Source organism: Culex quinquefasciatus, chromosome 1 (genome assembly GCF_015732765.1).
Source record: "Culex quinquefasciatus strain JHB chromosome 1, VPISU_Cqui_1.0_pri_paternal, whole genome shotgun sequence".
Classification (NCBI taxonomy): Eukaryota; Metazoa; Arthropoda; class Insecta; order Diptera; family Culicidae; genus Culex; species Culex quinquefasciatus.
This window is the reverse complement of record NC_051861.1, coordinates 47,710,841-47,735,375: the sequence shown is the minus strand read 5'-3', so window position 1 is coordinate 47,735,375 and position 24,535 is coordinate 47,710,841. Positions and strand designations below refer to the sequence as shown.

Here is a 24,535-nt window from a genome sequence, read left to right as displayed (position 1 = left end):
GGAGGTGGACTTGAGGGGCAATTATCGGATTACTGGAAAGAGGATGGGAAAAGGGAGTGGAGGAAGAAAGTTGAGAAATATTATTAGTGCAATTATAGTAATCGTGCCGAGCCGCATGACTGGAAGCAGCTTGATTCACTTCTCTACCTACCTCTACGTTGAGGAAATCTTCTAACACGCATTTCGTCGATCGCGATGAAAGCAAATTGGGCGGCGTTGGAAATCTTAGCTGAAATATGGATGAAGGATTTTTTGATTTTCTGATTAGGCTGGTACCATTTTTTTTTTCTTTTCTGATTTTTTAATTTATATTTTTTTATGAAATGTTTACTCTTCCTTGGTTTGTGACAAAAAATGGAAATTAGAGTCATTTTATACTGCACATTTTATTCGAGTAGTTTCGTACTTTGCACAACACAATTTTGTATATTTTTTCTCCGTTATCCGGTATCATCCGTATGTTCTATATGGAGGACGCAATTTTACAAAATCATTAAAAAAGTCGCGCATTTCGCTGTTTGTTCAGAAAATGGTACTGTTTTCATCATTCTATTTGTTGCAAAAAAAATGTAAAAGGGTCAAAGCTAATTTTTTTGTTGTCGTTATTTGAGAATTGTCCATCATGCCAAATAAATATTAGGAAAAATATAAAAATAGCTTGAATCAAATTGATATTTGGTTAAAACCACGTTTATAGAACAGAGCGATTACAAACAACAGTTCATCTATTATAATATTAGGTCGATTAAATAAAGATAGAGCCTTTCTTACAAAAGAATATAACAATGGTAGAACTTCTTTCAATGCATAACATTGGCTATGTGAAAGTGAAATGATATAAAACATCTTATAATGAAAACAAGGTATTGGAAATGATATGTTTTCCAAAAGAAATTCAAAACGCAATTTTCACCGAAAGAATATTTTTAATCGTACATATTCTTAATCAAACGAGCATAGCATAGCGGTGCAGGGAAGTTTGCCATTCAGCTTCTATGAAAGTAACAGAGTCAGAGAAAGCTAGACGGTAGACAAGCTTCTACAAACGAGTATAACTCGAGCCACAAAATATATGCGCCAGTATTCGAAGCTCAACTTGACAAGCGTCGAAAATTGATGCAGTGTGATTTTTTGACGATTTTTCCGATTGAAATTTATGCTGAATTGTAACATTTACGAAGATGAAAATGGTGTTCAGTCATAAAGTAAAACCTATACCTTTTGCCTTCCTCACTGAGGTAAGGCTATAATCCTGCTCTAAAAATGAACTTTCTATTAAAATCTCCTAGACCCACCTTCATGTATACATATCTACTCAGAATCGAAAACTGAACAAATGTCTGTGTGTGTGTATGTGTGTGTGTATGTGTGTGTATGTATGTATGTGACCAAAATTCTCACTGAGTTTTCTCAGCACTGGCCGAACCGATTTTGATCGAACCAGTTGCATTCGACTTGGTTTAGGGTCCCATACATCGCTATTGAATTGTTTGAAGTTTCGATTAATAGTTCAAAAGTTATGCATAAAAATGTGTTTTCACAAATACCCGGATCTCAATATATGCATGTAAACGATGTCCGGATCCATCATCCGACCCATCGTTGATTAGGTAATTGAAAGGCCTTTCCAATGAGTCCAAGACATTGATGATCTGGCAACCTTGTCTCGAGTTATGACCACTTAAGTGATACTTATGTACTTTTTTGAAGCTGGATCTCACTTAAATGTATGTAAACTATGTCTGGATCCTGTCTCGAGATATGGCCACTTAAGTGATATCGATGTACTTTTTTGAAGCTGGATCTCACTTAAATGTATGTAAACTATGTCTGGATCCATCATCCGATCCATCGTTGGTTAGGTAATTGAAAGGCCTTTCCAATGAGTCCAAGACATTGAAGATCTGGCAACCCTGTCTCGAGATATGGCCACTTAAGTGATATCGATGTACTTTTTTGAAGCCGGATCTCACTTAAATGTATGTAAACTATGTCTGGATCCTGTCTCGAGATATGGCCACTTAAGTGATATCGATGTACTTTTTTGAAGCCGGATCTCACTTAAATGTATGTAAACTATGTCTGGATCCATCATCCGACCCATCGTTAGTTAGGTAATTGAAAGGCCTTTCCAATGAGTTCAAAATATTGAAGATCTGGCAACCCTGTCTCGAGTTATGACCACTTAAGTGATATTTATGTACTTTTTTGAAGCCGGATCTCACTTAAATGTATGTAAACTATGTCTGGATCCATCATCCGACCCATCGTTGGTTAGGTAATTGAAAGGCCTTTCCAATGAGTCCAAGACATTGAAGATCTGGCAACCCTGTCTCGAGTTATGACCACATAAGTTATACATTGTGTTCTTTTTTTCTGGATCTGGATATACCCATTTTTGGTAAAAAGTGAGGAAGGCATCAACCACATAGGTGGATTAAGTTAGTTTTTTTAGTAAGAAAGGCAAAAAGTAAATCGTTCTAAAAATTGATCGGGATTGCCGATCGATGTCAAATTTGTTTCAGATGCTCACTCATGATCTGTACTATGAATGTAGAAGGAAATTTTGGATAAAATTAGAAACGAAAAATGTTGGCGAAGGTCACCCGGTGAGCAGTTCTATACGAAATCGATCTTTTTTTTGAATTTTATTTTTTGTATTTTTAATCAGGCTGAAACTTTTTTGGTGCCTTCGGTATGCCCAAAGAAGCCATTTTGAATCATTATTTTGTCCATAGAAATTTCCATACAAATTTGGCAGCTGTCCATAGGAAAATGGTGCATGAAAATTCAAAAATCTGTATCTTTTAAAGGATTTTTTTGATGGATTTGGTGTCTTCGGCAAAGTTGTAGGTATGGATATGGACTTCACTGAAAAAAAATGGTACACGGTAAAAAAAAATTGGTGATTTTTAATTTAACTTTTTGTCTCTAAAACATGATTTGCAAAAAACACTATTTTTATTTTTTTTAATTTTTTGATATGTTTTAGAGGACATCAAATGCCAACTTTTCAGAAATTTCCTGAATGGGCAAAAAATCTTTGACCGAGTTATGATTTTTTGACTCAATACAGATTTTTTCAAAAAATCGAAATATTAGTCGCAAAAATTTTTCAACTTCATTTTTTGATGTAAAATCGAATTTGCAATCAAAAAGTACTTTAGTGAATTTTTGATAAAGTGCACCGTTTTCAAGTTATAACCATTTTTAGGTAACATTTTTGAAAATAGTCGCAGTTTTTCATTTTTTTAAAATAGTGCCCATGTTTGTCCATTATTGAAAAAAATATTTTTGAACAGCTGAGAAAATTCTCTATATTTTGCTTTTTTGGACTTTGTTGATACGACCCTTAGTTGCTGAGATATTGCCATGCAAAGTTTAAAAAACAGGAAAATTGATGTTTTCTAAGTCTCACCCAAACAACCCACCATTTTCTAATGCCGATATGCTGAGATATTGCCATGAATATGTTAATAAGCAGGAAAATTGATGTTTTCTAAGTCTCACCCAAACAACCCACCATTTTTTATTGTCGATATCTCTGCAAGTAATGGTCCGATTTTCAATATTTTTTTCCGAATTTTCCGATCTTTCCGAAAACAATATTTTTAAAATTTTAAATCAAGACTATACTATATAAAATATCTGGAGCAACACGAGAAAGGGCGGATATGCATTAGAACAAATCAAAATTTTTGATAGCTAGAACTATTTTGCAAATTCCGAGCCAACAGTTAACTTTTGCACAAAACTCGATGTGTTCAACAATAGCTGGCCTTTCCAGCAAGCTCTCAACATTTTGAGATTTGTTTAATAGTTACCTGTTTTCTCGAAATTGGCAAACAAGTTCTAGCCCCCTGTTCTAGAGCAAGGGGGTGTTGTTGTGAATCCCCCGCTTGGCCTACATCATACCCCAGAATAAAGCTGGTGCAGAACTGATAATTAGTGATGCAGTTTAGTCGAATTGAAACCTACGAGCTTTCTGTTTATGTTTTATGTTGGGAATGCATGTTCAAGGTCTGACCGTCCGTCTGTGACAGAACCGCTAATATCTACGCCGTGGACATTTGACGCATTTTAAACCCTTCTTGAAGAAGTACTTCGTCGACTTTATCGAGTAATAAGTTAGTTTTTAATTTTGTTTTTTTTTATATTATTTTCAGCTTTTACATAAACGCATTGAGACTGATCGATCTGGAGAATATGCAATTTTAGGTGGGTACAGTCCGTGTTGTTAAAATCACAAAAAAAAATCTCGATTTGTGCCCTGTGCATGGCAAGCAATTTCTTAAAATAATTATTTGTATAGGTACTATCCCGTTGAATCTTCAGTCTGATGAAATTTATTAAATGCAAAAAAGTTGGCGCCCCTGTGTGTAATGTCTCATATTTAAAACGAGTGGCGGGCTACTAAAATCGGTTCATGGGCTAAATTTTAGCCACAACTGTCATAAAAAAACAAGTTATTACAAAAATCAATTAGTGTACCCAAAAACTTATTAACGCAGTGATAGGATCAAAAACTGAACTCGTAAGGTAATAAGAAAAGTCTTAATAACAATACAGTTTCCCCCGAAGATCTAACTCAATAGTTATACCCATTTGTCAAGTCCCGTCTGATCTATTGCGCCTCTTGGCATAGTTTATTAGCCTGCGAAAGAGGAAGTTCGTACGTCAGAGTAAATTAAATATTTGAGATGCTTCTCCCTCACAACTTTGCTGTTCACACAGGGACTTCAGAGAAAGAGATTTTATTCTATTTGTTCTGTTGCCTACAAATAAGTTCTCTACTCATTCTCATTAGCAGCAACAGCAGCAGTCGCTTGACGATGGCGTTGACGGCCGCGTTTCTACGTTTGCCCATCGGCAATAGAAGCTCGGAAGAATACGGACTCGGCAAACTCCTGGAACTTCCAGGGCGGTGGCGATGAGGCGTTAATCTGTTTATTATGCCGACGGGTTCGGCCTTTGATCCGTGCGTTTCTCTTTGAGCTCACGTTTTTTTAGAGGCCGGGTGACGATTCTTTTTGAGTTTGTCTATATTTTTTTTTAAAAAGTTCAAACAATGAAACATGTTTCTATGTAACACAACAGAATATAATTTTCGTTTTCAATTTTAGCTTACGCTTTCAAGGTTTTTTTTTTCAATTTACGAAAATGTAGTTTATAAAATAGATTTTTTAACGATCTGACAGATTTGCACTGTCCAGAACCACTTTTAGTGTTTTCGTTCCATCTGGCAACGCATTATAATAAAATGTTACATTGCAATTGCAGTACTGCAACAAATTCAAAATTTCCAGTTTTTTTTTTCGGCTCATATGGCTTTGGCACTCGATTTGCTTACTCGCCCTACTGCAAAGCAACAAAATATAACTTACACGGCTCATTAAACATTATTTCTGTTGCTGCTGCTGTTGGATGCGTCTTTCCCTTTATTGCTCACATTTTTTGCTGCTGCTACTGCTGCTGTTGGTCTGGTTTGGCCGGATCGTAAATCACACAAAATCGGACCCTGTCCGGGTACTAAAACTAAAACCTAAAACTGGGCTGCCACTTCGGAGGGAAGAGAGTTTCCGGAAATGGGAGTAGCAATTACGTTTAGTACCACTTTTGTTAATGGTGCACGCAATTCTTCAAAATGTATTTCATTACTTTGGTGTATGTGTGTACTGTTTTGAGTCAAAGTTTTCGAGGATCGTCCCTTCGGACCGCGGTCTAGTGTGTGAGGGGCCCCTGGGAGACTTCAGGTCGGTCACCATCCGCTTGCTGTACCGTCGTCACTGCGTGTATACATAAATTGGGTACTTTTGAAATGGTGTTGAGTGACCGGATTTATTAACGGTTTCATTCGTCTAATTTATTGCTGCGCGCCGGCCGGCCGAGGTTCTACTTTGGAGTTGCTACTGCTCACAAGCGTAATTACTATTTGAGGCATTTATAAGGAAGTCGTCGAAATTAGACCAATCGTACCATGGCTTGATGTTGCTGCTAGCTATCCATTATACTATTCTGAAATTGCTTTACACTCGATTGCTTGAACATTATATTTTGAAATATCCAATAATGTCTTAACAATCAAATAAGCTAGATAGAAGAAAAAAAAACAAATTAGTAGCGAATAGTGGTCAAGGAACATTTTATAGAAAAAGGTAAAAATTGTTCGAAGTGTTCCATTATATTTTCCTTACGAATGTCAACGGAGTTGTTCATAAAGCCAAAATTATATTATCAAAAACAAATTCACAATCAACTATTATGAAATTCTATTCTTTACGTAGCTGAGAGTGTACCACTCTCAACTCATTTTCGTGACTACATGAAAATCCTTCAAATGTACCACGCCATTCGTAAAGCCAATGGAAAGCGTGAAATCACGAATGCTATCAAAATTATTATAGCTCCATAAACCGAACCCAACCGAGCCGATTTCCATGACTTCCAGCGAAAATCGAAATACTATCAATTCTAAATATCTTACCCCTCGTCGGACCTTTACCATAAATTCACTTTTTTTTCTATTTAATTAACCCCCTTTTGTTCTTGAGATTATTTACGACCCCTGCTTGGTCCCTGCTTTGCCCCACCAGCAGAGCAGTGAAACTTTAGACCAACTTTTAACAGCTACTCAAGCTGTGAAGCAGGCAGGCAGGGAAGGGTCCATAATTCCTGGGAAGAAGGGACACGCAGCGCCCTAAATCGATAAAAAGTTTCTCTCCGACTGCGGAGTTTGCTGAACCATTGCAGCGGAGCACCAACATTGCAACCGGGATTTACGATTCTCTAATTTTAACTACTTTAATTGCCATCGGATCGGAGCGGCCTGCAAGAACGTCAAGGTCCCTTGGCGGTCCAATTTTCGGTGTTTTCCCCTTCTCGGGTTACAAGCAGCAACAGTGAGGCGGTAAGGATAGATTGGATGTCCTTTCCTAATGAGTATGGTAAATGACGCAATTGATTCGAAATGGTTTGAACAAAATATTTTTAAAATGTTGTAAATGCCAACGAGCTGGACGTTTCACTGAAAACGTCTTTTTTGCCTTTTAATATCAAAAATCCGAGTCCAAGATACATTTCTATATACAACACCAAAACTAGCAGCGAAAGAATTATCACAAATTTCAGGTGTGGTGGATCAATTCCCTTCTAAGCTCTTCTAATACTCCATGACTCAATTCTGTTGTCTCAATTTTGAATCAAATAGGTTAAATTAATGTTTAATCTAGTTTTCAAATGGGAGTCGTTTGTACCCCAAATAAAGATAATTTTATTGAACATTGAATTACTTGAAGAAAATAATACTTCTAGAATTGAAGTTTAGTTTTAGGGTTAAAAACCATTTTATTTTTGCATAAGTCATATTTTTTGTTCGATATTGGCAGAAATACTATTTTTCAGTGATTTTGAATCAATCCTATACAAAAGTTATCCAAAGTGTTAATTTTTTTTTTCATACAAAAATGTTGGAAAATATTAGTGCGTACCATTGCCCAGCAAATTTCTTTTTGAGAAAACAGATGGTTAAAAATAAGAAGAAGAGGAATTTCAAAAAATCTTCAACACTGGAACGCCCAACGCATGTCCAATAGGGTGACAAGAAAAATTGAAAATTTTGGGAAAATCTCAAGAGATACCCTCTGGCTCGATTCTTTTGGCAATAATAAGTAAGTGTGCCAATTTTGAGTCAAATCGGTTAAGGTTAAGGGGTCGCTTTTTATCGTTGAAGTTTATATGGGGAAAATCGCGAAATGTATGGGGAAAATTACCAAAAATTAGGATCAACTCGAATCGTTTGGCACCCTTCGACAAAATTGCAACTAATTTTCCTGCAAGAATCCCACATTTGGACAATTTTCGACGAGACCCGCGCAACCTGGCAGAAAAATACTGAAGCGATGTTTTTGCTTATACATTTTTGCAATTTTCCGCATTAAACTTTATCGATCAAAAGCAACCCCAAAACCTTAACCGATTTGGCTCAAAATTGCCACAGATACTTATTTTTGCTAATGGAATCGAATCAGATCCCTGTTGTCGATTTTTTTTTATTGTCACTCTAATGTCCAACTTACACGGACGCCCAAGCCTCCCAAAAAAGTAGAAATGGTAACTGGTTCTCGGGCATAACTCAAGTGATTTGTAAGAATGCCTTGTTGATCCTAAAATTTTGCAGAACCTGATTTGAACGAATCTGTAATAGCCCGGGTCAAAAAAATAAAATTGCTCAAATCATAAAGTATATGAGATTGCCCGAAAGAGTACTTAAAATGGGGCCTCCAGCCCAAATTTCAGCCCATTTGGTTGAAAATTGGCTTGCCTTGAGCAGGAACAAGTTTAAATGGGAATTAACCCGTAAAACTTGAGCAACTGGGTACATTGCTCTGTACAAGTCTGTAGTTAAAATTTGACGACTTTTGCATACCATAGGGTCCAAGGGGATGGTCTGGGAAACAATTCCTCTGAAGGGTGCAAAATGATCCGAGGCCTCTAATCTTGCCTAGAAGCATATTCATTCCGGCGTCGCCGAAATTCTCATGGTCCCAGCAAAATGTACAGGGATAAATCAAAGCACACTAAGAAGGCTGCCTCGATCAGAGGACGCCATATGTCAATCAGCCACCACGTGGCAGGAGGGTATCTAAAAATTGGAGTTTAAAATGATATTTGACGTTTATAAAGTGTTTTTGAACAAATATCTGACTAAATAAAATATTATAACATTGACAGAACCACTTTTAAAGCCAAAATTGGAGAAACTCTCCTGCCACGCGGTGGCTGATTGACATATGGTGTCCTCTGATCGAGGCAGCCTTCTTAGTGTGCTTTGATTTATCTCTGTACATTTTGCTGGGACCATGAGAATTTCGGCGACGCCGGAATGAATCTGCTTCTAGGCAAGATAAGAGGCCTCGGATCATCTTGCACCCTTCAGAGGAATTGTTTCCCAGACCATCCCCTTGGACCCTATGGTATGCAAAAGTCGTCAAATTTTAACTACAGACTTGTACAGAGAAATGTACCCAATTGCTCAAGTTTTACGGGTTAATTCCCATTTAAACTTGTTCCTGCTCAAGGCAAGCCAATTTTCAACCAAATGTGCTGAAATTTGGGCTGGAGGTCCCATTTTAGGTACTCTTTCGGGCAATCTCATATACTTTTTGATTTGAGCAATTTTATTTTTTTTTGACCCGGGCTAATCTGTAATTTCTGCGACCGAAAACTTTTTTTTCACACGCAAAACAAAACGTTGGAAATATGCTTTTGATCATAAAAATTACAGGCTTGTTCAAACCAAGTTTTTCAAAATATTAGGATCAGCTAGATATCCTAACAAACCACTAGAAAAAATCCCAGTTGTTTGAGTTATGCCCGAGAACCAGCGAGTTAAATTTACCGTTTTTGAGGGCTTGAGAGTTTGAATGTTAATGGTAAGCAAGATAATTGGCTAGGATAAACAAAAGTTAAATGGTTTCAAAGATTTCGTGAACCTGACACTTTTTTTTCGTAAAATCGCCGTAACTCGTGATGATTATGAGCAAACCCCTATTTTTTTTAAATTGTCTGCTCTACAACTTTGCAGAACATTGTTAAACCCTTTAAAGCAACCCTGCAAAGTTTGGAGAAAAAAAAAAAACAAAAAATCTTAAAATAAAAAAAATGGTCTATGTTTGAAAAATACCCTTCTGGATTTATGTTTGTTTATTTATAACGTCAGCACAAAAGAAATTCTTATGATGAAAGCAAAGTATTATAATGTTTGCCAAACGAAAAAAAAAACGCAATTTTCACCAAAAGAATATGTTTAACCGTACATATTCTTAATCAAACAAGCGTTTATGACAAACGTATAGCAAGCTTTCTATGCGCCAGTGACAACGCACACCGCGGTTCTGGTTTTCTAGCTTAGGTACGAGCCCTTTTGTGTGTTGGTATTTTGGTTCATCGTAGCATCGTACCGAACAAAGCAGGTGCAAAGAAAAACCGAGGTACAAGTGAAGTGACAGAGTCAGAGATAGCTAGTTTTACAACCGCACCACTACACACTCAATTGCGAGTATCTTAGGTAGAAAGCCATTGACGTCGCCAGCATTGAAAACTTTGAAAACGATATAAACGATGAAAAGCTTAGAAAGCTCCTATTGGAATCCAATGAATCCTGTTAAATAAACTTACGAAATCACGAAAAAATAAAGTCTACTTTTAGGCGATTTTAGGAGCACACGGGAAACAAATTGTTTGTAGCCGGATGAATGTCCTATGTCACAAAAGTTTTTGCATAAACATTTAACAGTTTAGCAAAAACGAACAGGGCAAAAGAAACCGAAAAGCTACGATATCTTACATGTTGAAGAAAACATCGGTAGACAAGCTACTACAAAACGAGTATAAGTCAAGCCAAAAAAATATGCGCCAGCATTCTCGCACCAGTATTCGAAGCTCAACTTGACAACTTGTCGACTTGGCGACAAAGCATCGAAAATCGATGGAGTGTGATTTTTTAACGAGTTTTTCAATTAAAATTCATGCTGTATCGTCTTATTTACGAAGATGAAAACGACGTCCAGCCATAAAGTAAAACCTATACCTTTCTTTAGTAAGAGGGGCAACAAGTAAATCGTTCTAAAAATTGTTTGGGATTGCCGATCGATGTCAAATTTGTTTCAGATGCTCACTCATGGTCTGTACTATGAATGTAGAAAGAAATTTCGGATAAAGTTAGAAACGAAAAATGTTGGCAAAGGTCACCAGGTGGGCTTTAACCTTTTTTTCAGGGATTTTTTTTCTTATGGTAGGTTAATCAAACGGCTCTAACTCCAGAACCATATTATGCATCTAGATGAAAATTTGGGAGGTTGTAGCGCATGAGAAATGCAATTTTTGAGATAAATAAAAGATATGAAAATGAAAAAAATTACCATATTTTCATTTGAAAACTGTGTATTTTGTTGAAAAGTCTGGACCATTCGAAAACAGATGGATATTTTTCAATTCGGTCTTAAAATGACCCTTGTTCAGCACACCAGCTTTCAAATGCACTTGGCACAATCAAAATCGAAAATAGGGGAGCCGAGGACTTCGCGACATAAAATTTTGCAAAAAAATTACCACACACGGAAATCACTCGAACTCCACAGAATTTGTTTTCTCAAAATTCAAGGGTTGGAGATGGACGAATTCAGTCAAAGTGAATCGAAAATCGATGCAGTGTGATTTTTAAGCGATTTTTCCGAATAAAAATCATGCTGTATCGTCTTATTAACGAAGATGAAAATGACGTCCAGCCATAAAGTGAAACCTTTTTTTAGTAAGAAAGGCAAAACATGTCTTTGTCACATGTTCAAAAATGGAAATGTTCGTATCACCCCTCCATCACGAGATATCAAGAAACGGGCCTCGAATTTGTGATCAGAGATAAAAGTTACCCCTAAGAACAAAGTTTCACGCAAATCGAAGAGAGGTCGGGGCAACTGCTGTGTGAATTGGCGGAGAATGTCCCAAGTAGAAATCCCGAATATGAGCTTTTGAGGTAAAAAATAAGTATCAAAAAGACCTGTGCGTACCTTTATCCGGTTCGTATTTTGGCCCCTTACTACTCTTCGCGAAATTATGTCCAAATAATTGATAAAATAAGATGAGATGTTCGGATTTTAAAGCGTTTGGGAATTAGAAGGGTGAGGTCAGTTGGAGTAACTAATTTTGCAGTAAAAGTAGCAACGTTTCTTGAAATCAGAGTCGGAGTCGTATAAAAAGTTAGTCGACTCCACAGCTTCAGTTATATCTGCAATCATTTTACAGTGAAACCTCTTTTACGCGATGTGTTATGTTTTTCTAATTTGTCAATTTCTCTAAAACGACGCAACATTTTTGCAATGATTTAAAAGCAATGTGCAGGTTTTGTTCAGATCTACAAAATCTTTTTAAGCTTGCAAAAATATTGTATGGTGTAAGAGAAATCTACGAAACAAAAAGGGTTAAAAGAGATTTATCTGTACAAGAGATTTGAAATTGTATCTATAGGCTGTTACGCCAGATTGTCAGATGTTACCCAAAGGATACATACATGTTAGAGGTTCCCATTTCAGATTGCTCTTGTACTGTCATAAAATCTTAAATTATAAAACACTATCAAACCCATCCCCAGCTAAACTTCACCCTTTTGTCCCCGAAGATCAAAAACCTTGTTCCCGATTTCCAGCTGCCATGCCATGTCGTTTTTATGCCGACTACACGAGAGTCCTACGCGCCCAACATGCTTCGTTGCAACGCAGCGCGTTTCGGAGAATTTTCGGAAAGCCGGATAATAAAACAGAGTAACATAAATAAATATTTTATGGTAGATTGAGAACAAATAAAACAAAATCTACATAATTTTACCTCGAGTCGCACTTGTGTTCTTTTACTATTTTACTTTCTTCTTCTTCAGCTTCCTCTCAACTCGACCCGAACTCTGCAAAGTCAAATCCTGGGGTCAAATCTAATGGTGGGAGAGAGGGAGGAAGACAGCGAGGAAGAGGTAAACAAAGGCTAGGCTTCTTGTTCTAAATCTCCACTTTCTAGGTATTTCATTTCTCGCATTTGCTTAGATTTTAGCATTATACCGTAAAATACACACACAAACACCCACGGGGTCGGCTTTTGGAAAGGCTGAGCCGAACGACGACATCGTCGTCGTCGTCGGTGGCAGGAATTGTTTACATCTTTCTCATATTCACTTGATCCATGCGAGAGTGTGTCTTCTTGTGTGACTGACGAGACGACTATTCCTCGGGTAAAACTGATCCTTCTCTCGAATATAGGGTTTCCGAGAGGCAGCTGTTAAAATTTTGCGCTTTACTTTGCAATCCAAGGGACGCACCACAAGTGGATGATGGGCGAAATTGATTTATGTTTGATCCGGTGCAAAGTTTGAAGAGATTTGTATTGGAAAATATGTAAGCTGAGATGGATGGTTAGAGTTTGTCCGGATGTCGCTTGCACTAGAAGGTCAGCAAAATCACGTTTTATTAATTTTGCATTTTTTTAAGATCCAAATGATTTCCCCCCGAGATTGAAAGTTATACTTGAGTGTATGATGAGTTTTTGATCATCAATACATGTCTAGAATTGAAAACAAAAAAAAATCCACGAAATTTAATGAATCATTGCGCATTCACAGAATGAACTAAAGTCAAGATTTTGGGCCTCCAATTCACGAACTTTTGGCGGGACAGCATAAGTGTCGCCACAGCCAGCATCTCTCGGCTGGTTCCCCATGCCACCACCATGCCCCACGAAAACCGCACTTTCCTTTCGGAGGTCCTCCATGTCCTCCATACAACGGGCAGCAAGAACAATGGCTCATTTGAATATTAGATATGGAATGAATGGTTTCGCTATCGCAAAAGTGCACATGCACACACCGCCAACCTCGAAAGAAGCATAATGAGAGTCTATTATTATGCTGGAAGAGTATTTCACTTTCCGCCAACCATTCCGACCCTGCTTGTCTGCTGGAAGGTGGCCCTTCACTTTGGCCTCCGGAAGGCGCGAAACGAATTCCCGTTCTACACAATGAGGGCCAAATCGCGATGGGAGTTTTAGGTTGAAATAGACCTTTCAGTGTATAATCCATGTTAGAAAAAAAAGCAAAGCAATACACTTTAACGACCCCTGGGTTTTTTTATGGTCTCTGTTGCAAGTTTCTGCTCATTTCTAGGCGTCCGAAGGTTATGTGTGGTGAGTCACCCAATACCGCTTTTACGCAAATGGGTCGACGTTTTTCTTCCCCATCCGATAGAAGGCGTGATCAGACAAATCTCGTCTCGAAAAATGCCACCGGGTCCGTCTGGGATTGAACCCAGCCTTTACTGGGGTGCGAGGTTACCACGCTAAACTCTACATCACCGAACCCGGTGGTGTTATAACATATAAATATTATTTATTTTCAAAACATGTTGAATATTTTCAAATAAAAAAATGTGATTGCAACATGGTCAAAACAATTCAAACCGATCATATCATTTATGGAAAGTATATTTTCAATGCTGAAAATTTGATCAATAATCAATTTTGAAAACTAGCCCATAATTTTCGTATGGTCTTGAGAATCATTCTCTCATCGTCAGAAGAAAAAAAAACATTTTTTAATTCAACCATGAAAGGGTTAAAAAAATTAAGCGTTTTGTGCAAAGTGGGGACTAAAACAATCGTTTTAATGAAAAACAGAACAACAAAATGCCTAATGTTTCATTCCACCTTAATCGTACACAAATAAGTGCTTAATTAAAACCATTTTTTTACCAAGCCTAATTTTGGTGGAGCTGTTGATATCATCAAAACAATCAAGGAAAAAACTGAACTGAGCTGAATTGAAACGGGAAAACTTTTTCTAACAAATGATAAAAAAAAACTTTGGTTTTCTCCAGGAGTGCATTTTTTTTTCAAACTAATGACTTCTAGCGCTGAAACTAGAGCGTCCAATTGCCCGGGGTTTGAAATTTGAAATTAATCAAAAAATGAACTTTGAAATTAATCAAAATTCTATAGAATAGCAACTTTACTGGTCAAAATAAATATTAGGTTCAATTAATGCCTTGGCTGCTTGTAAAAAAAACATACAACTTCAAGAAAATATATAAATTTTCTAAATATATATAAGCTGTCTTTCAATTCGTTCAAAATATCAAAAAAATATTAGTATTTTGTTTTGATAAGAAGTAGCTACGTATTATTTTTTAAACACAGTGTTTGGAAAGTGAGTAAAATGAATCCATGCTCCAAAACGATAAAATTGCTTTTAAATACGCCTCGGTGACCAGTTTGAGAGAATATGATAAAGAATATTTTAGATAATTTGGTTGAAATGAAAAAAAAAAATCATGTATAATATAGAAAATATTTATTTCATGGCAAATTTTTTAACCAGAACAAATCTTACTGGTTTGAGCTCACGAATGAATAGATAAGCATTGAATTTACGTTTAGAATCTGCTATTTACTTGAAATACAATTTTTATGTTATCACAACTCAGAGTTTTCAAATGGTTGGAGCGAGTATTAGATATATGTTTGCATATTTTTAGCCACCTTTTAAAATGATTTTTTTTAATGATTCGTCCTAATAAATGACTTCGGTTAAAACAATTTTTATAGCAAAAAAAGTAGTTTAGTAATTTAATATTTAAACTTCTTATGCCCTTGGTAACTCTAGTGCTCTATAAGTTTTCAACTTTTAACTGTAATTTCTCGAACACTTTTAAACAAATTAACCTAATTCTTCTAGCAAAAATCCTCATCGAGACATTTAATGATAAAGATTAAATTTTATTCAAATTTGGCTTCATCCATAAAGTACGTCACGCTAAAATCAGCCAAAATTTACCCCCCTACCCCTTTGTCACGTTTTCCCTATACTTATAACACGCAATGTCACACTTTCTCAGACCCTCCCCCCCTCCCCCCCTAGAGCGTGACATACTTTATGGATGACGCCTTTGGTCATGATAAACAAAACGGAAAAAACTCAATTTTGATCTTTGCGGGAAGATGTACCTTATTTTCATATTATATAACAAAAATTTTCGTTTAAAAAGCTTACTAAATTATAAAAGTTTATTTTCATTCCATGATATCATATTTTTTGTTGCCCAACATATAAACGGGATATCTAGAGTTTTTTTTAAAGGTCCTATAAGCCATTGTCATTCATATGTTCATAGGACCTGTTCCAATAAACTTTAGATATATTCACAGTTGTGAATGCTTCAGAAATTGATATCATCTAAAATAAATTTTGACATGAAATTTTCAGTCAAACTGGTAAGTTCTATGAGAACAGTAAATTGAATTTAATTAAATAAAAATTCTGGGTGCGATTCCCATCTGCTGCAACCTTCCATCGGATGAGGAAGTAAAATGTCGGACCCGGTCTTGTTTGTTAGGCCGTTAAGTCATTCCAGGTGTAGGGGTTGTCTCCATGCCATAAGTACAAACAACACACCAAACCAAGCCTACTCCGGTGGAATCGCTGGCGGCGGTTGGACTCGCAATCCAAAGGTCGTCAGTTCAAACACTGGGGTGGAAGGTTCCTTGGAGTAAAAAGAGGTTTGGGTGCTCTCCCCATTCAAGCCTTCGGACTCCTAGGTTCGAGCAGAAACTTGCAATAGAGACCACAAAAGACCCGGGGGTCGTTAATGTGGATGGTTTGATTTGATCTGATTTTGAAAATAAAAATGATTTCTTTCATTATTTTTTTATAATAGTTTAAGAAAATGTACCAAAAAGATAAGAAAATAGATACTTGCACTGGATTTTCGGGAATTCCCGGGAAAATTATAAATTTCCCGGGAAACGGGAAATACTTTTTTTTGGGAAATCCCGGGAATTCCTGGGACGGGAAATTGGATGCTCTAGCTGAAACCAATGAAACTACAACTTGTTTATTAGTGTGTCCCAAAAAGACGATGTTGCGGAAACCTTCGGGCTCGCCCGTTTTCAATAGGTTTTTGCCTCAGTTTTCATAGTACGAAAAAAATAGTAAAAAATTAGTTCAAATTGCTCCTTATTTCACTTCGAATTATAAATATGGGCCCACAAAAATGTACTGCATTCATATTGATCCAGGAAATCGTCATTTTTTTTTTAATAAACAACATGATAAAGTTAAAAAAAGCTTTTTTTGCTTGATTTTTGACGAATTTATCTCTAAAAACTTTTGACTTTGAGATGCAAAATCAATAGTTTTCATTGATTATGTGACGTAAGCGTCATTGCGGCCGTGGCTGACTGGCTACGGTGTTCGCTTTGTAAGCGAATGGTTCTGGGTTCGATGCCCTTCTGCTCCCAACGAGAAAGTTAAGAACACATAAAATTGATATTGAACGAAAAATCAAAGTCGCTCGAGGCGGGGTTCGATCCCCCGTCCTTTGGATTGGTAAGCAAAAATGCTAACCACTAGGCCATGACGACTTGGTGAGCGTGGACTGGAATTAGGAATACTGTTACAGAGAGCGAGTTGTGGCGCTATAACCACGGCAAATAGTGTCCAGGGCATTCGTGGAAATACAATGTCCCATCCCAGAGGGTCCCGGAGTACCAAACCTTCTTAGCATGATGCTCCCAACGAATACAACCAAACATCTTGGAGCGTATGGTGGTGTGTCCCCACGCTTCTTTCTCCCCTGTCGATCCAGAATTGTGTTGTTGTTCGAACACTTCAGCAAACCAGCCAAATATCTTTTTTGGTTTTGGCAATTCGAAAATGTTAGCTTGTATGACCATTTAACCCAACATCCCCCTTATATGAGTCCTCCTCGCGTGATGCAAAGTCTTTTCTCCGAAAGGGTTGATTTAGAGATGAAAATTCCGGCAATGTTTCCTTGACTGTTTTTTTGTTTTGTGGGCGAAAAGCTAAGAAACCGCTCGCTGCCTGGTTGGCCCGATCAATTTTCGCCGACTTTCGGTCGCGCATTTCGCACTCGCAGATCCACGAAAAGCATATTTTTCGCGCCCCGTTGCTGGGCTGGTCTGAGCTGGTTTGGTTTGAATGGCCCACTCTTAAACTTAAGAGGCAATTGCATTATACTTCTATTGAAAAGCCCAGCCCCCAGTCTTGGGCCGGGTGGAAAGTGAAAGGGGGTGGATGGTGGTGGCGGTTTCCTCTCTGTTTTTCATTGTGTATTGTAAATTAATGATAATTGATAGCCGTTTCAGTTCTCAGTTCTTTTCAATTGGCGCATAAAACTTCCTTTCATTATGCTATTTTGGCTGTGAAGCCCGAGAGTTTTGGCAAGCCACTTTCTTTGGCCGCCCAGGCCGAGGTCTTTTTGTCTTTCTAGAGATGGATGTGGCACGGCCCCGGCATCCAGATATTGTTTTGATGCCTTTCACGTTGTGTTGTGCCTTGAATGGAAGTTATTCATTATCATCATCAGAAGCAGCAGCGGCAGCAACAGCACATCCCTTGGCTTGTTTTATGCATTCCGTTCAACCACCATCAAACCACCCACCCCTATCTTCAACTCCTGGAGAGGGGTCGCTGAATGGAATGTATTGGGTTGAGTTTGGCCGACGCCGCTAATGCCGCAACTGATGATAATGATGATGGGCAAAATCCGTGCCTGCGGGCGGTAACTGGAACGATATCACTGTGGTGGGATCTGGGTTGGTGGGCATTGTTTGCTATCAAATTGATGATAAATGAACAAAATGATGCTTTGATTGTCGGAATGTGCAGGAATCGTTTCCGAAAAACCGCCATGATTTTATTTGATTCAAATTAACGCAAAACATTGATTGATAATCGTCGTTACTTACGACCACTATGAAAATAAAAAAAAAAAAACAAAAAAATATGGAAAGCCTTTTAAAATTAGGAAACAATCATAGTCTCTGGTCTTCTAAGTATGAAGTTATGACCTTTAAGCTTGAACTCCATGAATTCTTCGGAAGTTTTAAAAGTTATTTTTCTGAGTTAACTCAAAATATCGATGATTTTTAACATTTTCTTTCAACCCGGATAGTTCGGATACATTTTTAAGGCACCTGCCACAAATTACTGTCTGTAATCTCATTTTTTAAAGTCGCTGAAATCTCTTTTCAATTCTGCAGTTATTTTTCAGTTCTTAAATAAAATGTTTTGACTGCGATTGTGTTAAGAACTCTGCTGCTCCAAGACATTCTCCAAACAGTTCTATTTATTTAGCAGCCTAACAATGGCATGCTAAATTGTTCTTCAAACAATAGTCCTCCCTGCAACACATCGTGTCACCAACTTCATCCGCCTTGAACGGAGGCAAAAAAGGGCATGCACCATTAAACCATTCATTTCCAATTCAGAATAAATGAACCCTGAAAAGAGACCGTTATGCCACCGCCGCGCTGCCACCCCTTCAATACATCCAACCGCTTCAATTTTCTTTCAATCCTTTAGTGATTGCGGCTGAGTCTTAAATGCTTCGTCGAGAAATTCACTTTCTGATTTTTTTCAGTGCATCAGCAAAATGTGTTTGGTTGGTTAGATCTTTTGAAATCTTTGAGTCTATTGTTCTGGGCAGGGGCATCAACCATCCCAACTGTTGTCGAGAGGTCGTACCATTAAGTTATTGTTGTTGTTGACCATATACTACGTTTTTACTAGTTTAGTAGTTTTTCAACATTGTAGATTAAATTGAGATTTCGTTTAACGGCAAACATACGTAGACTACTTATATCGAGATGAGTAATCATCTTGTAGGTTGACAAAAATGGCAAAGTCGGAATCTATTTCAATGACTTACAGTTTTTTATGAATATTTATCATTTTTGCTCTACCCGGTTTACAATTTGTTTGCATCCATCATACTTCCCCGGAACAATTCAATAAATGAGGATTTATCATCGCTATGACTCAACAAATTTCCAAATTCAAATTTCATCAGCCGCGCAACAAAAACAAAGAAACCGAGCTTCGCCGCGAGTATAAATTACTACGCCAGTGCTAATCTAAACAGTATCGTAAATTTTCACAACCGTTTTAGTTTATCGCAAAGGTCTGAATCACCACCGACGATGAACGCCGGCAAAGTCCGCCGCAGCAGCAGCGCGTTTTGCGATTGTGGAATTCCGGTATGAACCCGCCGCCACCGCTAGAACCATTCATCAAAATCAGCTTGTACGATTTGATGCATTCAGTTTGCGCAGCAGTAGCAGCAGTTGGCAGCAATTCCCTAGGCCAACAACAGCACGGACAGGGGATTCTCGTGGCAGCAGCGGCTATAATTCCTCGTAATATTTTAATAATAATAAATGACTCCACAAATAGTGGAATCGTTGCAATTTAGCTCTCTCATGGTGCTGCTGAAGCGGCCTTTTCCTTCCTTCCTCGGTAAGCTTGGCCAAGGCAGGGGTTTGTTATTTTCACGATATCAAGATTCATTAGCCCGGATTATCATAATTGTCATCGAAACGGCAGTTGACGAGCGCGGAGAGGACGATCCCCGTTTCAAATTTTCGCTTTTCGATGTCGGCTATTTTGGTCGTGATGAGCAATAACGTTTAGGTGGTTTTGATAACTTTTTGGCTTGATTGCGATCAAAAGTTTATGAGGGGAGTTAACTCGTATTCTTTAAACTAGAGAGCCTGGGGCTTATTAGAGAACGGCCATCTCAAAACAAAAGTACCAATCGAAGCACGAGAACTGTCAAACGGAAGTACCAATCGAGCAGAAGAATTTTCAGTTGGCGTTCAATCGATGGGAAGTATTGTAAATTGGTTGATTTTTATTTTAATAGAAAAAGTGCAAAACACAAATTGAAAACAAAACAATTTAAATTTTCTTTTTCAATTTTAATTTTGATTGGATTCGTAAACTCAATATTTCGTTGCGTGTTAATGCCGCTCAAAAATGGTCAGTTTTAATGGTCAGGCGCTAATAACTTTGTGGAATTTTTTTTTTGAAATTTTTGCAAACGCAGCATCTCATTTTAGATTTACACCAACCATAAACTAGCATTGGTGTCTACCTGTAGTTGCTACTCTGTTATTGACCAGGACCTCCAAGAATTGCTCCGTGGACCACAGATGAAGAGTAGGAACCAATCATCACCACTTCGCAACTTGAGTGTCTTGCGAACCTTCGTGGTGAACGGACACTAGAGCTGCGGTATTTTTTACTACCTAAGCTCAGAGTTATTTCAAAACAAAATTCACAGTCTTTTTAAAGACTACCTGAGTTATTTTCCAAAATTCTAAACAGTCTTTTCAAGACTAACCCCACCTGAAATTTTGTTGTATTTTACAAACAAAGCCATCTTTTTAAGAGAACTTTGCTTGCAAAATGCGTCAAAACAAAGGTAAACGCCGAGCTCCCGTGGTCTAGTGGTACGGGTTTCGCTTTGTAAGCGGAAGGTCGATGGCTTGAAACCCATCTGGCGAGGCAAAAGGGGTAGGTGGCAGTCGAGAGGGGATTTCGGCTGCTGCGGGAATTGATTTGTCAAGTCCCAAGCCTCCCCAAAACCCATCACATCCAATCTCTCGGACGATCTGTTGGCGACTGAGTCTGAGCGTTGAAGAACTCTGCAGCAATACACAGAGAAGAGCTTCAAATGCTACTTTCGACTCGGTCACATGCCCTCAGGCAAAATTCGAGCTGAAGATTGGGCTATATGATCGGTAACGATCTCTAGATGGGTCAAAAATAAACGAGATTTCCCCTCAATCTCGCTCATCTCCACGTCTTCGGATCGGTCTCTCGTGCTCGTGTGGCATGGCATTGAGTGATTGGTTTGGGGAATGAGAGGGGGCAACTGCTCGAATAATTCGTCGAAAACTGTCTCGCTCAAACAATAGCGCTACGGAAGACGATCGTTCGGCAGGCTGTGTATAGCAGCAAAACAGAAAACCTGAGAACAGATCATACTACAATAGATACGCAAGTGTCGCAGTGGTCCGTGTCTGTTCACAGTAAAAAAAAAAAGGTAAACGCAAATCTTCTGAAGATTTGGTCGTTACGTCGGTGAAGCGTTTGAACGCTAAACCGGCTAACGGAAACAGAAAAAGAAAACAGCCTCTTCTGAGGTCTGATTCTGATTCTGAATGTGAGGTCAATCCTCCAATTCCATTGACAAACAGTTTCGGTGTTTTATCCGAAACTGATGACAAGGAACCTTCTCCTCGTACTGAGTCTTCTGCCGTCGAGAAACGAGTAAAGGCTCCGCCAATTGTTGTGACTTCCGTCTCCGATTTGGCCAGCTTTCGAACGCAACTGAAGAATTGCAAGGAAACTTGCAATTTGAAGGTTTCGTTCCAGCTTGGTCGAAGAGGAGAATGTCGCTTGTTGACGGAATCTTTACAAGATCACCAAACTTTTGTTGGTTATTTGAAAACCACAAACACAATTTCTACACGTATGAGACCAAGAATGCTCGGCCATTCAAGGCGGTCTTGAAAGGTCTCTCCAACGACTTGTCGGTGGATGAGATCAAAAACGAACTTAAGGTGTTGCTTGGCTTTGCCCCATCTCAAGTAATACCAATGAAGAAAAAATCAAACGGGAATATTTCTCGCTTTGGTTTGACTTCACAATTTTATCTGATTCATTTCAACAGAAATGAAATCAACAATTTGAAACTTTTGGACAAAGTTCAGTTTTTGTTCCATGTACGGGTAAAGTGGGAGCATTTTAAGAAACATGGCGGTAATGGCCAGAATCTGACCCAGTGCCGGCGTTGCCAGGCATTCGGTCACGGTACTGATCATTGCGTCATGGTTCCAAAATGCATGGTTTGCGGGGATTCTTCTCACGACAAGGACAATTGTCCCGTGAAAGAAGTCACCCAATTTAAATGTGCAAATTGTGGTGGAAATCACAAATCAAATTTCTGGGATTGCCCCATCAGAAAAAAGGTTTTGGATTCTCGTGCTAAGTATCAGCCGAAATCCAAACCGAAATTTTCTCAAAGTCAGGTTGTATCTGCATCTTTAAATCAAACGTTCGTGCTGTCTCACTCGAACAATGCTAGAAATACCCCTACCGTGGAAAAGTTAGGTAACAACAATGGCATTTCTTATGCTAACGTCGTTTCGGGCTCGGGTTCATCCACGAATTTTAAATCCTCTACCAATCTTTCTGAAATTGGGCAGGTACCTCAAATCTCATTTGAAAATTTTTCTGCTTGCAACGCTTTGGGATCTTCTGATCTCGGCGATGTTACGTTTGAAAAAATGACTTTTTTGCAAAACTCACTGTTTGGTTTGATTCAAACAATGAGTAATGCTACATCCATGATGGAAGCAATCCAGATTGGATTAAAATTTGCGAATGATGTTGTTCTTACCCTGAAGTTTAATCATGGATCTAAGTAATTCCATCAATATTATGAATTTTAATGCTCGCTCTTTAAAAGCGAAAGAAAATGAATTTTTCAACTTTTTACGAGTTCATAACGTGCATGTTGCTGTTATAACCGAAACATTTTTAAAAACTGGCACTTATTTGAAAAGTGAACCAGATTATACAGTTATAACTTATAACCGAATGAATCGAAATGGCGGTGGAGTTCACGCAACCGAGCTCGGCTCAAAATCGCGAGGAAACCCTCCCGAACCGCGAGGTAAATACTTCCAGACACGAACAGGCGAGAAATCCCTCAAGATTTTCGAGAGGGAGCTCCGCAAGAAATATTTCATGCTCAAATTTTAATGAAATTACGAACACATGCATCAACTCAAGCATGTATGGGTAATATTTTGGCCCCCTGCCCTTGTGAGTGTGTTAGTGCGATAGGTTTCTTTGTATTAGTAAGATACGTCAGCAAAATGGCTTCCCTCCCTTTTCCTCAGAAAATGCAAACATAAACTTTTTTTGAAAACTTTTTATTTACAAAGCATCACAACACTACAATATTTTTTGAACACTTTTCACGGATGTTTTGCACTTATTTTTTCACTTGGTTGGCTGACATCGGATGCGGTCTTGTCAGCCTCCAGGCGGCTGCGGATCACTCCATGCTACTTTTGCCGTTATCACCGGAATCCACTTTTTCCAGCTATGGCCACAGCTTATCCGCAACTTGGCCTTGAACACTGCCATCCGCAACTTGGCCCTGAACACTGCCATGAAACCTCCAACTAACCGGGGTGCTGAAAATATTGAGTGAATTTCAATCTCAAGTTCGCTCAAATCCATGTTTTATTATAATTTAAACTTACCTTTTTGCGCTGCATGGCCAGGCAAACAATCCGATTGTAATATCTTAACCGATTCTAGACGATTACTTCGAAAATTTGATCCCGAGTTCCGGACAAAGAAAAAAAAACGCTCTTTGCAAGAGAAAAAACTGAGCAAACTGTCAAACTGTCAAAGAAAGGCGCTGACCAAGGCACATGAATGCTAAAAGGTATGCCGAATATTTGTCTCGTAAAAACAGGTAAAAACCTAAAAATAGAAGGCGGATTTTAAAAATGATATGGGAAATATTTTCAGACAATATGGTGAGCTAGATGGTCAGTCTTTTATATATTTAAAAGATTTAATCTCATAAATATCCAAATGAAAACCTCGTATTCTTGCCATCATGTGTGAAAGATCATCCATACCTTTTATAATTCTAACACTTGGGGCTTTCGGCAGCAGTCGCAGTTTGGTTACTTTTCTTATACCGCTGTCAGAAAAAGTATTGGTGTTTTATCAATAATTCAAAATATTGATGCATTTGAAATTGTAAAATTGTAAAATTGTAAAATTGTAAAATTGTAAAATTGTAAAATTGTAAAATTGTAAAATTGTAAAATTGTAAAATTGTAAAATTGTAAAATTGTAAAATTGTAAAATTGTAAAATTGTAAAATTGTAAAATTGTAAAATTGTAAAATTGTAAAATTGTAAAATTGTAAAATTGTAAAATTGTAAAATTGTAAAATTGTAAAATTGTAAAATTGTAAAATTGTAAAATTGTAAAATTGTAAAATTGTAAAATTGTAAAATTGTAAAATTGTAAAATTGTAAAATTGTAAAATTGTAAAATTGTAAAATTGTAAAATTGTAAAATTGTAAAATTGTAAAATTGTAAAATTGT

At 37.8% G+C, this 24,535-nt stretch overlaps 1 long non-coding RNA gene across 1 annotated transcript; it reads right to left on the bottom strand.

Moving 5' to 3' along the window:
• Positions 1 to 23,318: 23,318 nt before the first annotated feature.
• Positions 23,319 to 23,818, bottom strand: LOC119765172. Its single transcript, XR_005276541.1, has 2 exons — positions 23,671 to 23,818; positions 23,319 to 23,601 (listed from the first exon to the last, which is right to left on the bottom strand). It is a non-coding gene; the product is annotated as an uncharacterized LOC119765172 (long non-coding RNA).
• Between the last annotated feature and the right edge of the window lie 717 nt (positions 23,819 to 24,535).